The sequence below is a fragment of the Hemiscyllium ocellatum genome, chromosome 23, assembly GCF_020745735.1.
Source record: "Hemiscyllium ocellatum isolate sHemOce1 chromosome 23, sHemOce1.pat.X.cur, whole genome shotgun sequence".
Taxonomy (NCBI): domain Eukaryota; kingdom Metazoa; phylum Chordata; class Chondrichthyes; order Orectolobiformes; family Hemiscylliidae; genus Hemiscyllium; species Hemiscyllium ocellatum.
The window spans coordinates 33,509,297-33,525,944 of NC_083423.1; the positions used below are offsets into that span (position 1 = coordinate 33,509,297).

Genomic DNA, 16,648 nt, shown 5'->3' on the forward strand with positions numbered 1-16,648 from the left:
TACAACATTGATCTCCAATCATAGAGCACACTCCCCCCTTTTCTGCCAACAACATATCTAAGGCCATTCTATTTTGCACTGTCATCAATGAGGTCCCTGCCAATTGTTCAGAGAGTCCCGCCACGGCGTCTCTAGTTCTATTGGCTAGCCTGAGTACATTGTAATGTACATAATTAATGCGATCAACGTTTTTATTCGGCGTAACTGGGAAGAAAGCACTAATAATTGGGAGATTCTCAAATCCTGTTGCTACCTGGTCTAGCAACTTATATTCATCAGGTATGCCGCGGGGAACTCCTATTGCATCTATATGCATGGTTGAGCCAGAGGTAATGTCAAACAGATCCCTGCGTACTCGTGCATGCTGATCTATTTCCTGTCGTCTTTCTCCTAAGAGTGTTAAGGGTACCCCTAGCCTGACCATTGCACAGGTTCCAGACCAATCCGGAGGTAAACTAATCTGTAGTGTTCCATCTCCACAGTACCAAAAAAGATCAGCTCTGGCCCAAACCATTGTGCTAGCATTCCGCCAGCTGGTTACATCGATCGTGTTCTGGCACCAGTCAGCGGGGATGTGTCCCATCACTGATTAGATCTTCGAACAAAACAAGTATAATTGTTAGCCCTTGGGGTAAACACTGGAGGTAACGTAGAGTTCTTGACAGGTGGAAAAATAGCACTTAAGGCGGTACAATTTGGAGGGTCCGCCTGCATGGTGAGAGCCATCATGCAGTGAAATCCTACTGGGTCTACATTAGGGAATAATGGGGCTGGGGTAGTAAATAAAGTTGGCCTAGCCAAGGAACACGCGACGCAATCACTCATATTCATTGAGATTGCAGTCGCTGTCATCCAGTCCAGCCATACATTCCTATCCCCATATCCGGTGGCTAATTTAATAATGTCCCTTCTCGTGAGGTTGTTATAATCTACTGTCACTACACCTGAACTTGACTCGGCCACCTTGCTTGTTGTATTTTCAATCTGTGGCTGTTTCATAGGAGGATCCACCAAGGTTACCTTCACTAGTCCCATGGAATCTACTCCTGATTGATCGACACCTATTACAAAATAAAAGCTTCTATCATCAATTCCACAGTAAAACTGTACCTCTTTGGGACTAGGGTTAGTGTCGAATCTTGTCAGGATTAACAAGAATGGATTTTTTAACTCTGAGGAATGATCGAGTTGTCCCTTTGTCAAGCTCACGTGGTCTCGAACTTCCCATCTATTATCCAAGGGTGACAACTTCTTAGGTGTCCATTGTCCCCCAGTCCATGTTAATACATCATCCCACAAAGGGCATGGGTGATAATCAATGGCATAGATGCAAAGATATACACCATACCCCCTCCAGCTCCCTGTATCTTGGCCACAGTCAATTACTTGGCATAAATCAAACTGGTATATTGTATCACACTTTTTATCATGTCTGATGTGTACCCGGCTCCCTGCCTCCCTTAAACATTTGTCCCTCTCTTGTCCTATTGACCTCTTATTCCTGGGACTCTCTACCTTGTGTGTGTGTTTGTCCCTCGCGGTTGATCCCCTTATTAATAGTATCATAACACTTATACATAAAATTGTGAAAACTCCCAAGCTTAACGGCCTAGAATAACGTGGGCTAATTACTAAAATAAACATAATATTCGTTATACAACAATTAAAAGTTTAAGACCCTTCTACTCTTTTTCTGTTCTTATTTGTTCTAGAGTTCTCGTTGGCGGTTCTGTGGCTGCACACTGGCTCCAATGGCACCAAGTGTCTCCTTTCCCTTGTAGTCAAACCGCATGAGATGTCCTTTCCACCACCTTGTAAGGTCCTGTCCACAGTGGCTCTGACCACTTCCGTTTGATCACCTTCAGCAGGACCCACTCTGTGGTGGATGGCGCCTGGCTCTGTAGGTCCCCGTTTTCCGATCCAACCTGTTTAGAGAAAGCTGAGACCAAAGCTGTTAGTTGGTCGTAATAAGGTTTGTACCTTATTAAGACTCCTCCCTCCAACATCTGTATTCTAGCTCCTGGTCCCGGAAACTGCTGCCCTGTGGTTAGCTCGTACGGGGTAAACCCTGTAATAGAGTTTACTGAGCTTCGAATGGACATTAAGGCTAAAGGTAGGGCATCCACCCAGCTTAACTTCGTTTGTGCACACACTTTTCCTATTTTTCCCTTTATGGACTGGTTCATTCTCTCCACTTTTCCCTGTGACTGAGGATGGTACACCGTTCCAAACATATGTTTCAGTCCTAAAGCTGCTTCTACTTCTTGCAGGTCTTTATTCTTAAAATGTGTGCCATTATCTGACCTGACTTTCTTTGGAAACCCATGCATTGGAATATATTGGTTTATCAAAAATTTGATCACTGTCTTTGCATCTTCCTTTTTCGCAGGTATCGCTTCTGGCCAACCAGTGTATGCATCCACTGCTACCAAAAGGTACCTGTATCCGTTTACTCTCTCTACCAAGACAGTGTAGTCAATCACTATTTCCTGACCTGGCATTCTTGGGAGAGGGAATTTTCCCTTGTGTGGTTTCACTGTTGCTTTTACATTATATTCCGTACACGTTTTACATTCTCTGATATAATGTTCAATCATTGCCGGCAAGTACGGATGCCACCAATGTGTCAGATACCTCTGCATCTGCGTCTTTCCACAATGGGTCAACCCATGAGCTTCCTGGAGCATGGAAGCTATCAAACCTGGGGGTAGCACTGGTCTGCCGTCCAGTGACCTCCAAATTCCTTCTGACTCTATGGCCCCTCTCTCTCTCCATACTGTCCGTTCATGAGGAGAGGCTTTCTGCTGCTCTGTTATTAACACACTTCTCTCTGTTTGCATCATTATGTACTGGGGTACATATCCTGCTGCTTTTTTCGCTGCTAAGTCTGCTTCCTGATTGCCCTTAGCTATTATTGTATCAGTTTTACCATGTCCTCTACACTTAATCACTGCCACTTGTGCAGGTTTCATTAGGGCCACAACTAATCTTCTCATCTCTTTTTCATGTTTAATTGGGGTTTTTGCTGCTGTTGAGAATCCTGCTCTGATCCATTGACTGAGTTCTACCTGTATGGCCCCTGCCACATATGCAGAGTCGGTGTAAATATTTACTCTTTTTCCTTCTGACCATTCTAAGGCAGCTATCATTGCCTGTAGTTCAGCCAATTGGGCTGACTCTTTGCCTGTCACTTTTCCTATCAACACTTCTTCAAATCCCTCACTTGCCTGTCGCACCACTGCATAGGCTGCTTTAAGTCCTTCAGTTGGATGTCTGTAACAGCAACCATCTGTGAACAACACTTCTTCTGGGTCTACTAATAATTGCCTGTAAATCTGGCCTAACTTTGGCGTCTCTCTGTGCCCTTTCCTCACACATATGTGGCTCTCCTTGTCCCATCTTATCAGCCATGTTAATTCCTTCATGTGTAAAAATGATAATGTGGTGCACTCAGGATTTTCTCTAACCTGATCTGCCGCAGTGGCGTTATTGTAAAGGCTGTTGAATTCACATAGGCCACTATACTATGTGTCGTCAATACTGTTAGTGAATGTCCCATAACTATATGTGCTACCTTTTGGAGAATTTTTGCTACCCCTGCTACATGTCTTGTACATGGCGGGTATCTGTCCTCTATTGGGTCAAGGGTAACACTTACGTACATCAGCACCTGCCTGCCTCCCCCTTTTTTCTGAAAAAGAACACCATTTATTGTGTGTTCTTTTTCAGAAATATCGAGGAAAAATGGCTCTTTGTAATCCGGGACCGCTAAATCAGCAGCCTGCGTTAGGGTCTGTTTAAGAGATATAAAACTTTCGTCTGCCTCCGTGGTCCCCTGCAAATGGGCCAACAAATTTCTCATGCCTTGCTCATTTACCATGGCCCTTAGAGGGAAAGTAAGCTCCCCATATGAGGGAACAAATTGTCTTCTGTATCCTGCCAATCCAAGAAAATGAGAGCATGTCTTTTACAGTGACTGGTTTGGCATGATGCAGAATAGAAGATCTATGGGATGGAGACACACCTGTTCCCTTACTGGAAATAACTCTGCCCAAAAAAGACACCGTTCGTCTGCAGCATTGTAATTTAGCCCGTGAAACTTTGAAACTGACGTTATACAAGAGTAACAACAACGACTTTGTAGCTGCCAAACAAGAAACATGTTCGGGTGCTGCCAAAAGAATGTCATCCACATATTGGATCAATACCACCCCATCTGGGAGCATCAGATCCTTCAGCTGCTGTTTCAGTACCTTATTAAACACCCCAGGTGACAAAATGAACCCTTGAGGGACCCTTGTATAACGAAGTTGTTGGCCTTTATAGGTGAACGAAAAAATGTCCCTGAAATAATCAGCTAGGGGCAAACAAAAGAACGCGTTGGCCAGATCAATGCACAAGAACCACTTATGGTCAGGGGTCAGCACAGACACCGCAGTATAGGGGTTTGGGACTGGAACTGCTGGAGTTGAAACGACACTATTGATCCGTCTAAGATCATGCACCATCCTATATTTGCCTGTATTCTGCTTTTCTACAGGTAAGATAGGAGTGTTCCAGGCTGACTGAGAGGGTTCTAGCACCCCTACTGCTACCAATCCTTCAATTGCGTCGGCAATGCCGGCTTCAGCCTCTGGTTTGTGTGGGTATTGTCTCTGCCAAATTGGAGTGTGGTCTATTAAATTGAATGTGATTGGTGCGACGTGTTTGCAGTAACCAACGTCCGTTGAACCTGCTGACCACAAGGCATCCGGTAGTGTATCAAGCATCGCTGCAGCCTGTGAATGGTCTGTCTTTTCCCTGCCATGAAACCTTCCAATCTGCCTATGTTCCAGCAACACCTTGTCAGTTGTTCTGTGCACAAGTCTATAAGCTTTAACTGAGGGTGAATATTGCAAACCGGGTAACTGAGTCCAAACCCAATCAGTTAGCTCTATCAAGCTTTTGGACATAAGTCCCAGATCTTTGGTCTGACATTCAGCATGCACTGCCAATGTGAAATGCGGTATAGCTTCTTCAGATATCTCATACCATTCCAACTGTTCCAGAGTTAGTTCCACAACACCCACCACACCTTCCAGGTGTTGATAGAATGCATGCGGATAAATTTTATTGTCATCTGTCGTAATATAGGGTCACATGAAGGGGATCTGCAGGAGGAGCATAGGGATGCAGCATCTGAGCCCAGGGTCGCCCTTGGTTAAATAAAGACTGTATGCCGTTATTCTGCCCTTTCTCAGGTTCAAGGAGTCCCCAGTATATATCTGCCCACTGCCCTTCTGCCATTGGTGATGTGTCTGGTGATAATACCATTTGGGGTCCAGAGTGAACCATCACCATTGAACAATTAACAGAATAGCCATTTGGAAAGCTCACTACGAGTTTTCTGTGCGAACCAGACACCGAGACCCTGCATCTCACCAGCAAGTCACATCCCATCAAATTCACAGGGCATGCAGGTGATGAAATATATTGGTGATAAAAGGTCTGTCCGGCCACTGATGTGATCAGTGGCAATGTCAAAGTCAGATTAGAAGGCTGATTTAAGGGGACATACTGTCCTCGGATCAATCCCTGGCGTCCCTGGGGACCCCACAGCAGGGGACAATTTTCTTCTCCAATGCCCAGGTTGGCCACATTCAAAGCAAGTGTTCGGTGGCTAACCTCTGACTCCTCCACAGCCCCTTCCTCTACCACGCATTCGTCCTGAAACACGTCTTGGCCTGCCCACATAAAAGGGGGTAGTATGGCATCGAATCAGGTGCCGGGTCTAGACTCGGCCGGTGGTTTTGTGGCGACGGCTGCTGAACCATCTGATTAGTCATCTTTTGGGAGGCCTTCTTTGTTTCATTAACCTCCCGTCTAGCCTCATCGAGCTGTAACTTCAGCAACTGCACTTGAGCTGACACATTGCTCTGTTTATCTTCATTCTGTTTTGTCCTATATCGCTTCATGTGATGCATCAAAAGTTTTTCCCACTGTTCTGTAGAACACTCTGGGATATCAGGATTACTCTCCATTGCCTCTTTTACTTCCTTAGGGATCCCTGCCATAACGGCATTCCTAAATAACGTAGTCTGTAGCTGACCTGACCCTGGATGGCTCCCTGCAGTATCTGTCCACGTGCCTTTACATCTAGCCAAAAAGGCAGGCATCTCCTCGCCCTCCTTCATTGTGAAGGTGAGCGAATGCATCGCTCCCGGTGGAATCGGGAATCTATCCCTCATTGCCCTTCCCACACAGTTGGCATGCTGCGCAAACGGGTCCGAGTCAGGTACTAAGGTGGTTCCTGCAGACACTTCAATCTGCTGTACCTCCCACATACTCAATTGTTTGCCCGATAATGCTCTCCAATCACCCATGACCAACTTGAAGCGTAGTGTGTATTGGCAAAATTTAGTCATCCAGGGTCCACCTCTCTCCATGGGTGGGGACTTTTTATCCAAAATACAATTCATATCCGTATAGGTAAAGGGCTGATACACATCCCCCGTAAAAGAGCCTTTATAAACTAGAGGCAGTTGGTGCTGATATTTTATGGGCTGCCGCAATATCTCCCTCCGTCACAAATCATAACTGTTTTCAAACGGAGGCTGTACCCCTGAGGAGCCCTGTTCAGTATGCATGGTAAGTGAGCCTTTTAAAGTGACAGGGTACGTATTTGGACCGCCCCCTGGGCGGGACTCCTCGTCTTCACTATCTGTGCTACTCCTTGACTCCTCCTCTCTTCTTTCTCTTCGCCTTCTTTTGTCCACTTTCTTTCAACCGGTAGTGACCCTTTCTTTCCCTTCACATGCTCTTCTACTTCTAATCTAACCTACTCTTCTGCTTTTCCCAAAAACGGTGACAATTTCTTCCTCTCCTCATCTTTAGGGACTTTGCCCTACTTTTATAAATCTTCCAAATCTTATCATATTTCTCCATCATTATTTTTTGTTTGTTCTTTGCAAGCCCACTAATTAACTAACTTCTAACTTTACCCCACTACTGTTTTATGGACAACATTAAATCAGAAGAACATCCTCCGTTTTCTTCACACTCTGTATCAAATTCCCTATCATTTTATGTATTTCTTTTTTTTAATCCTCCTGCCGAATAACCAATCGACTTATATTTAATATCGCCGAACAACCAACCCAATCAAAAACAAATCCAGTTGCCAATCAATCTGTATAAAATACACCCGAACAACTGACTCTTACAGTTAAAGTTATCAGCAGTTTCGTTATCACCTTTAAGTTTCTACTGCCTACTCTCTCTCACTGAGACACCACTGTCTTTGTCTCAGAGACATCACTGGCTTTTCTACTACCCTCCGTACATTCCCAATATAATTTTAAAACTTAAAACACATCAATCATCAACCAAAATTCGTGAGCGGTGCTTTTATGAGATCCTGCTCAAAGGACTTTAAACCTTCTCACACATACATACCTTGGTGCTTTTATGAGGACTCTAACCCCATGGGACTTTAAACCTGTACGTACTTAATCAATACTTTATCCACTTACTATTACTAGGACACTTGCAGTCTAGTGACAACAATCAATTTAGTATCTCCAATCGCAGAACTTCAATTTAAACAGGTGTCTGCTCACCTTTTTTATGCGGCGCCGCTTGTTGTCGTCATCAGACGTCAGTGTCCGTTGTTTCTATTTTTCTCTCATTTACGTGGCTCATTCTGGATCACGTCGGGGTCACCATCTGATGGACTTTGGCTCAATCTACAAACTTATTTTCTTTTATGTGTGAGCCAAGTCCTGCGTGCTCTTTAAATAAAGCAATAGGAAAAGATATTTAATCTTACACTTTTAGTTTTATTCTAACAATAAGTGGATAAAGTATACAGAGCTCTGGGTCTTAACCTTTCTGTCCCTGACAAACTACTAAGTAAGTCAGTTCACAAAGACAGAAGACTTATATCTGTCCCTGACCCAGTCTTTTATACCATACAAAACATCATACCATCACTCAAGTGAAATTGTCTTCTAATTGGCTGTTGCTCTGACTCCATTCCCCGCCTCCTCGCATTCCCGGATGTCCGATCCCACGTGACCTTCCCTTTTCTGAGACAAAGGAACACCACGCGGCCTCCGTTCGGGCGCGAAACGGCAGACTCGCATACTTCCAGGGCGCGAAACGGCCGATCACGTGACCTCCCGGCATTCTTCCGGAGCGCGAAACAGGGAGACCACGTGACCGTGCCCACGTCTCGGAGCACCACGTGGCCATCCTCTGCGCACGCATCAGAGGACCACGTAACCTCCGAGCGCCAAGGACACGCCCACTCAGAATCTACAATTTATTTTACCGGTAAGCTATATATATATATATTCTCAGTGGCTCCTGAAAGAGATTTCACAACTTAATTCCAGTATAAAGTTAAAAATCACACAACACCAGGTTATAGTCCAACAGGTTTAATTGGAAGCACACTAGCTTTCGGAGTGACGCTCCTTCATCAGGTGGTAGTCGCCTGAAAGCGTCGCTCTGAAAGCTAGTGTACTTCCAAATAAACCTGTTGGACCATAACCTGGTGTTGTGTGATTTTTAACTTTGTACACCCCAGTCCAACACCGGCATCTCCAAATCCTAATTCCATTATAGTTTCTACAGACCTTTTATCTCAGCCGGCTTGGCTCTCTCTCTCTTATTCCTGATGAAGGGCTTATGCTCGAAACGTCGAATTCTCTATTCCTGAGATGCTGCCTGACCTGCTGTGCTTTGACCAGCAACACATTTGCAGCTGTGATCTCCAGCATCTGCAGACCTCATTTTTTACTCTACAGACATGCACACAGAGCTTTTTAAATGTAACTGATGTAGTTTATTACAAACTTAGATTCAAAGTTAAGGAGTGAATAATCAAAATTAATCATATTTTGTCTGTTGTACTATTAGAATATGGGTTAGCATTTTAGTTTGAGATTCAGTTGACCAACCAGAAAGTGCATTTTGGATATGCTCTTATTCTGATATTTCGATGAAGCATTAAAGTAGGAATGAACACAGATTTGAGTTCTTCTGCACTTAATAGTCTGTGCATTGCTGAATGGATCTGAACAGAATTGTAGGAACTCCGCAGCAGAAGTGACACATATATGAGTGGATTTGCTGGATTTTCTTTCCAGCTGACAATGAATAATAGCAGCTGGTGACTCAGGTCAGAAATATAGAGTTACAGCAATACCCTGGCTCTACAAATCGAACTCAAGGAGAAAGTGCCCCAGAAAGTTGTATTTACACTTTGAGGGTGGGTGTGTGTGCTTTTTTTGAGGGAATTGGGCCAGTTGACCCTGAAGTGAACAAACAAGCACATAAATTAGCAGCTGGAGCAGGTACTTTGGCACTAACAGCCTGCTCCACCATTCAAAGTGATTATGTCTGATCCAACATATTGAACATTCCACCAGCAACAGATGTTGGTCCACATTCAAAAACACCCTGGTTTCAAGGTGGTTGATGGGAATGACATTGTGTATGACCACACCTGGCATGGTTAACTCATATGCCAGGGTCTGGGGATAGTTGGTGGACTGATGTTAGTTCATACAGGTAGCTTGATGGAGACATGGTCTTGTGCAATGTTCGCAGGGAAGGCTAGCAGGATTTGGACAGTTTATAAGTTCATTGACACACTGAGCCTGGAAACTCGAGGAGAGAGGAGCACTCGCTAACTCTATCCATCATGCTGGAAATTAAAAGTGTGCAAAGGAAGGAAAAATGAACTGCGCCCACACTTGAATTGGGCAGGGTAAGTGAATCGACTTGCAAAAGAGAGACTGTAGCACCCATAAGACCATAAGACCATAAGAAATAGGAGTGGAAGTAAGGCCATTCAGCCCATCGAGTCCACTCCGGCATTTAATCATGGCTGATGGGCATTTCAACTCCATTTACCTGCATTCTCCCCATAGCCCTTAATTCCTTGTGACATCAAGAATTTATCAATCTCTGCCTTGAACACATTTAGCATCCTGGCCTCCACTGCACTCCATGGCAATGAATTCCACAGGCCCATCACTCTCTGGCTGAAGAAATGTCTCCGCATTTCTGTTCTGAATTGACCCCCTCTAATTGTCCATGAGGCCTAGTCTCTTCGCCTAACGGAAACAATTTCCTAGCGTCCACCCTTTCCAAGCCATGTATTATCTTGTAAGTTGCTATTAGATCTCCCCTTAACCTTCTAACCTCCAATGAGTACAATTCCAGGATCCTCAGCCATTCCTCGTATGTTAGACCAACCATTCCAGGGATCATCTGTGTGAATCTCCGCTGGACATGCTCCAGTGCCAGTATGTCCTTCCTGAGGTGTGGGGCCCAAAACTGGACACAGTACTCCAAATGGGGCCTAACCAGAGCTTATAAAGTCTCAGTAGCACATCACTGCTTTTATATTCCAACCCTCTTGAGATAAATGACAACATTGCATTCACTTTCTTAATCACGGATTCAACCTGCATGTATACCTTTAGAGAATCCTGGACTAGCACTCCCAGATCCCTTTGTACTTTGGCTTTACGAATTTTCTCACTGTTTAGAAAGTATTCCATGCTTGTATTCTTTTTTCTAAAGTGCAAGACCTTGCATTTGCTCACATTGAACTTCATCAGCCATTTCCTGGACCACTCTCCCAAACTGTCTAGATCCTTCTGCAGCCTCCCCACTTCCTCAGTTCTACTGGCCTGTCCACCTATCTTCATATCATCGGCAAACTTCGTTAGAATGCCCCCAGTCCCTTCATCCAGATCATTAATATATAATGTGAACAGCTGCGGGCCCAACACTGAACCCTGTGGGACACTGTTTGTTACCGTCTGCCATTCCGAAAAAGAACCTCTTATCCCAACTCTCTGCCTTCTGTTGGACAGCCAATCCTCAATCCATGCCAGTAGTTCACCTCGAACACCATGGGCCCTCACCTTACTCAGCAGCCTCCCATATGGTAGGAGGCCTTATCAAAGGCCTTTTGGAAGTCTAGATAGACCACATCCACTGGGTTTCCCTGGTCTAACCTACTTGTCACCTCTTCAAAGAATTCTAACAGGTTTGTCAGGCACGACCTCCCCTTACTAAATCCATGTTGACTTGTTAGAATCTGACCCTGCTCTTTCAAGAATTTAGAAACCTCATCCTTAACGATGGATTCTAGAATTTTACCAACAACCGAGGTTAGGCTAATTGGCCTATAATTTTCCATCTTTTGTCTTGATCCTTTCTTGAACAATGGGGTTACAACAGCGATCTTCCAATCATCCGGGACTTTCCCTGACTCCAGTGACCTCTCTAAGATCACCCATTGCTCTTAGGGTTCTTAAATAGTCAGTATATTACAAATGGACCTTTTCACTGTACAGGACACAGATCTGAGAAGTCTTTAATACCTTTCATAATGTGTTACTCCTGGTTAGTTGTGCATCTCCCTGGATGTAAAAAATGAGGTCTGCAGATGCTGGAGATCACAGCTGCAAATGTGTTGCTGGTCAAAGCACAGCAGGTTAGGCAGCATCTCAGGAATAGAGAATTCGACGTTTCGAGCATAAGCCCTTCATCAGGAAAGGGCTTATGCTCGAAACGTCGAATTCTCTATTCCTGAGATGCTGCCTAACCTGCTGTGCTTTGACCAGCAACACATTTGCAGCTGTCATCTCCCTGGATGAAACATCGCTGACCAACTCCAGTTTTGCAACTGGAAGGGAGAAAGTTAAAAATCACCAGATTATAGTCCAGCAGGTTTAATTGGAAGCACACTAGCTTTTGGAGCAATGCTCATTCATCTGGTGATAGTGGACGACACAATTCTAAGTCACATAATTTATAGCAAAAATTTACAGTGTGATGTAACTGAAATTATACGTTGAAAAATTCCTTGATTGTCTGTTGAGTCTTTCATCTGTTTGAATGCCATGATGGTTTCACTTCTTTCAAGTGTAAATCACAAAATCCTTTTTTTTAAAGTTGCATTCTCAGGTTAGCGGTAACAATGAGTGTTAGCTAGACAATATGTTGAAGGTGTTAGCCTCCTGTGTTCTCTGTCAATGCCATGATGTTTAGATTGATTCTAATCTGAAAAGTAATGACAGAGTTTTACATTAATTCATGCAGTTTTTGAGCAAAGTACAATATAACTCTGTGGGTCTTTGTCTGTGTGTGTGTGTGTGTGTGTGTGTGTGTGTGTGTGTGTGTGTGTGTGTGTCTCTGTCTGGGTTGGGGCTTGTGAGTGTACAGGAGTGTGTGTGTGTGTGTTGCAATGGGGTCACCTGTAATGTGACATGAACCCAAAATTTTTCCTATAAATTCTGTGCCTTAGAATTATGTCGTCCACTGTCACCTGATGAAAGAGCGGTGCTCCAAAAGCTACTGCGCTTCCAATTAAACCTGTTGGACTATGACCTGGTGTTGTGTGATTTTGAACTTTATACACCCCAGTCCAACACCAGCATCTCCAAATCAGGAATGGAGGAAAGCAGCTTAGAAGTGGAGAATGTTTGCTTTGGAGCTTTGGGCAATCAACTCCAAGTATGCTCATCTCAAGATGGACTAGATACACAGAGAGTCTCTTGCCTGAGGTTTCTCCGCATGAACTTGCAAGGATCGGAGGTGCCCAGACAGAGTGGGGGTGGAGGGCTTGGCCACCAATGGAGTGTCTTGAGTGGAGATTTTGGAAGGAGGTGTTTGCGTTTCCTCTTCTGGCTTGGTCCCTCTTAGCACCATCTCTTTGTGTAGACAGGGCACCTAGTGTTGTCACCAGGTTTCTTACCCCACTCTCATCCTCTGTCTTGTTTGGGTTGTTGATACCCCCATTGCTAATGGCTAAAAATTGTGGCAGACTGAGTTCCAACCCTAAGTATCTTAAAGAAATAATTGTAATACTGTAAAGACAAAAGAAAACCTTATCTTGCAGATTATTTTTAAGTTTCCTAATGTGCACATTTGCAGTAGAAATTTTTGAAATGAAATCAAGTCTGCCAGAATTCATGACGCAAAAGGTTTCTCAGAGTTGAATGAAAGGGGACACTGTCGAGTAACAAAACAGATTTTTATACATTTTAAGATGCAAGAAGACTTTATTTTTAAAAAGGAAAGTAGTAACACATAACTACTTGTTCAGAAATTCATCACTGTTCGAGCAATGTCACAATTATGTATTTGATTAGAATGTAAAATGCATGTTAAATTTACAGACTTTTTTCTAACTTCCTTTTAATGAAACATTTCACATTCTCATCACTTTAGTCTGGTAAAGTGATTGATTATAGTATCAATACTATTAACAAATGAATATATAATATTGTTTATAGCGATTACACTGGTTTTCTCAGTTGCTGTAAACAACAATAAACAACCCTGTCTATTGCAAGTACAATGTGCACAGTATCGCACCCCTAAAGACTACAATAACACAAATAAAGAAAAGATGCTTATTTTCATCCTTGTAAGCGCTGCCCATATGGAGCAACCAGGATCATAATTGGTGTATTCAGACTGCAACAGTGAAATCCAAATGTGACTTCAGAAACAAGTGCTGTGAGACATTCTTGAAGAAGGAATCTCACACGACTTAAATTAAGATGCCAAACCCTGTTTTAAGGTGTACTTCGGGGAATGCTTTGTCTCCCTCAGCAAGTTTTAATGTTTGAAGCCTACGGATATTTTTGTCCCTACTGACTAAACATTTAAATTTGAACTGTTGGTATGCAAGCTCTCTTCATCCAGTCATGCATGTTACATAACAGACAAATTATATTGACAGACTCATTGTCTGTGCTCCATTCTACAGATAAAAGTTTTGTTGTCAATGCACCCAGACCTTGGAATTCAAGGTGATGGCCTACTGGTATTATTGCTATGGTATCAATTCAGAAACTCAACTAATATTTTGGTGTGGAGCTACAAATCCCACCACAGTAGATGGTGGAGTTTTAATTCGACACAAAATATCTGGAATTAAGAATCTGCAGATGACCATGAAATCACTGTTAATTGATGGAAAAAAAACCCATCTGGCTCACTAATGTCCTTCAGGGATGGAAATCTGTCACCCTTACCTAGTCTAGCTGAGTCCAGTCTCAGAGCAATGTGATTGACTCTTGTCTGCCCAATGAAACATACCAGCGAGCCACTCAGTTGTATTAATCGCTATGAAGTCTCAGCGAAGAAATGAAACCAGGTGGACCAACTGGCATCAATCTTGGCCCCAGAAAAAAGAACAGCAGAAACAGACTTGTTGACCGTGCAAAGTCCTCACTAACATCTGAAGTCTAGTATCAAAATTGGGAGAGTTCACTCACAGTCTAATGAAACAACAGCCTGACATATGCATACCCACAGAATTACATCTTTCATAAAATGTCCCAGACAGTACCATCACCATCCCTTGATATGTCCTCTCCCACTGACAGGACAGACTCAGCAGTGGTAGCAGCACACAATGGTGTACAGTCAGGAGGGAGTTGACCTGGAAGTTCTCAACATTGACTCCAGATCCCATAAGGTCTCATGGCTTTAGTTTAAACACGTGCGAGGAAACCTCCTGCTAATACAGTTACCGATCTTCACACAATTCGACTCACGCCATGTGATAATCAAGAAACGGTTGGAGTCACTGGATACTGCAAAGGCTTTGGGTCTTGACAATGTTCCAGTCATCGTACTGAGTATTTGAACTCCAGAATTTGCTGCTCCCTAGCCAAACTGTTCCAGTCACAGCATTGGCATCTAGCTGATATTGTAGAAAATTGCCCAAGTATGCCCAAAAGAAAGCAGAACAATTTTAATCTGACCAAATACCACTTCCTCTGTTGATTTTCGATCACCAGTAAAGTAATGGAAGGTGTCATCAACAGTGCTATCAAGCAGCAGCTCTCAGCAATAACCTGCTCAGTGACACCCAGTTTGGGTTCTGCCAGGGCCACTCAGCTCCTGACCTCATTACAGCCTTGGTTCAAACATGGACGAAAGAACTGAATTCCAGAGATGAGGTGAGAGTGACAGCCCTTGACATCAAGGTCACATTTAACAGAGTACACCATCAAGGAGCCCGAGCAACATTAAAACCAATGGAAATTAGGGAGCAATTCTCCACTGATTGTCACATAGGATGATAGTTGTGGCTTTGAAGGTCATTCATCTCAATTCCAGTACGCCTCTGTAGGACTTCCTCACCGTAATGTCCTAAAAGTAAACATTTTCATCAATGTTTTTGCTTCATCAATGACCTTTCCTCCTTCATAAGATCAGAAATGGTGATTTTCACTGATGATTGTACAATGTTCAGTATCATTTGCGACTCCTCAGATACTGAAGCCATCCATGTTTAAATGCAGCAAAAATAGGACAATAGCCAGGATTCAGTATCTATAACCAGCCCCAGCTTCAGGACCGTCAGGTAAACATTCCAGACAAAGTAATGTACTGTCCCTACATGATGCAGATGTTTGATTGACATAGCTGCAAAGTAACATAAGACTGTGATAACTATAGCAAGCTGCCTAGCATTGTGACTGTACTCAAAGGCAAGATAGATGGGATGTGAGCATTTAAGCTCTGGCTAAAGGGGCAAAGCTCAAAAAGGCAAGATGAGGCAGGGGTATAGAGAGGGCAAAGTAAACAAGTGCTATGAGAGTGAGCAAGGAACCCTGAGATGAACGCTAGTCCAATCCATAAGATGATGCCTGTCCCTGTAAACAAAGTGTACTTGCAGCATTGTGATGTGAGGTGCTACTGTGCTCGAAGTGCCATATTAAACACAAGATCAGACCATAAGTGGACTGGAGATGTGATACAATGATGCAATGACCTCAGATGCTAAAGTCTGTGGATATGGGGTGCTTGTGGTCATAACGATGGAGTATGCCCTAAGATGTTGTTTCTCAGCATCCAAGATGGAGATCCAGAACAACATGTGGTGAGGCGGAATTGCCGGGTACCTGCTCTGACTTTCATGTCAACTGTTCTTGGAGTCTAGCTTCTAGTCTCTGGTGGATTATTGAGATGAGATTAAGTAATAATAAGCTGTTCTCATGTCTAAAGTGTGCAAATAGGCTTACCCCTTTGCTCACAAGTAAGAATCTTGTCTGGCCATTTAACAATTGGTACAAAATTGAAAAGTTTTCCTCTTTCGGCAACAGGAAACATTATGGATCTTGGAGAATACTTAAATCTGTAAATCACAAATTCTAAACTATAGCACAACAGTGTAGTTAGTGGTGACTATTTTCACTGCAATCAATATTCAGTTGTGATTCTTTATTTTCTTTAATTATTAAAGAATTGAAATCACAGGCTAATATTAAATGCAGTAAAGTACAGCTGTCAAATATGCAGTATTTATATAATCAATTATCATGTATATTTCAGAACTATATCTTTCAAGAACAATGTTTCGCAAAAAAATCCCAGAAGATATTTGTGCAAAGTGGTTACTTGACTTATTCCCACAAATCTGAATGTGCAATGTTAAAATTATGCTTATCGGAGATTTGGAATTTTCACTGTCTGAAACATATACACAATTTGGACATTGCCATTAAGCAAATATATTTTAATACACTTTTGCATTAATATTGGGTTCTGACCATCAATGCCTAAGAAAGGTTACTTATTCCACTTGCCAGGAAAGAAAATGACTTCTCTATACTACCATATG

General features: G+C 43.1%; 1 pseudogene; it reads right to left on the reverse strand.

The window, feature by feature from the left end:
• Positions 1-1,781: 1,781 nt before the first annotated feature.
• LOC132826605 (uncharacterized) lies at positions 1,782-4,769 on the reverse strand (annotated as a pseudogene).
• Between the last annotated feature and the right edge of the window lie 11,879 nt (positions 4,770-16,648).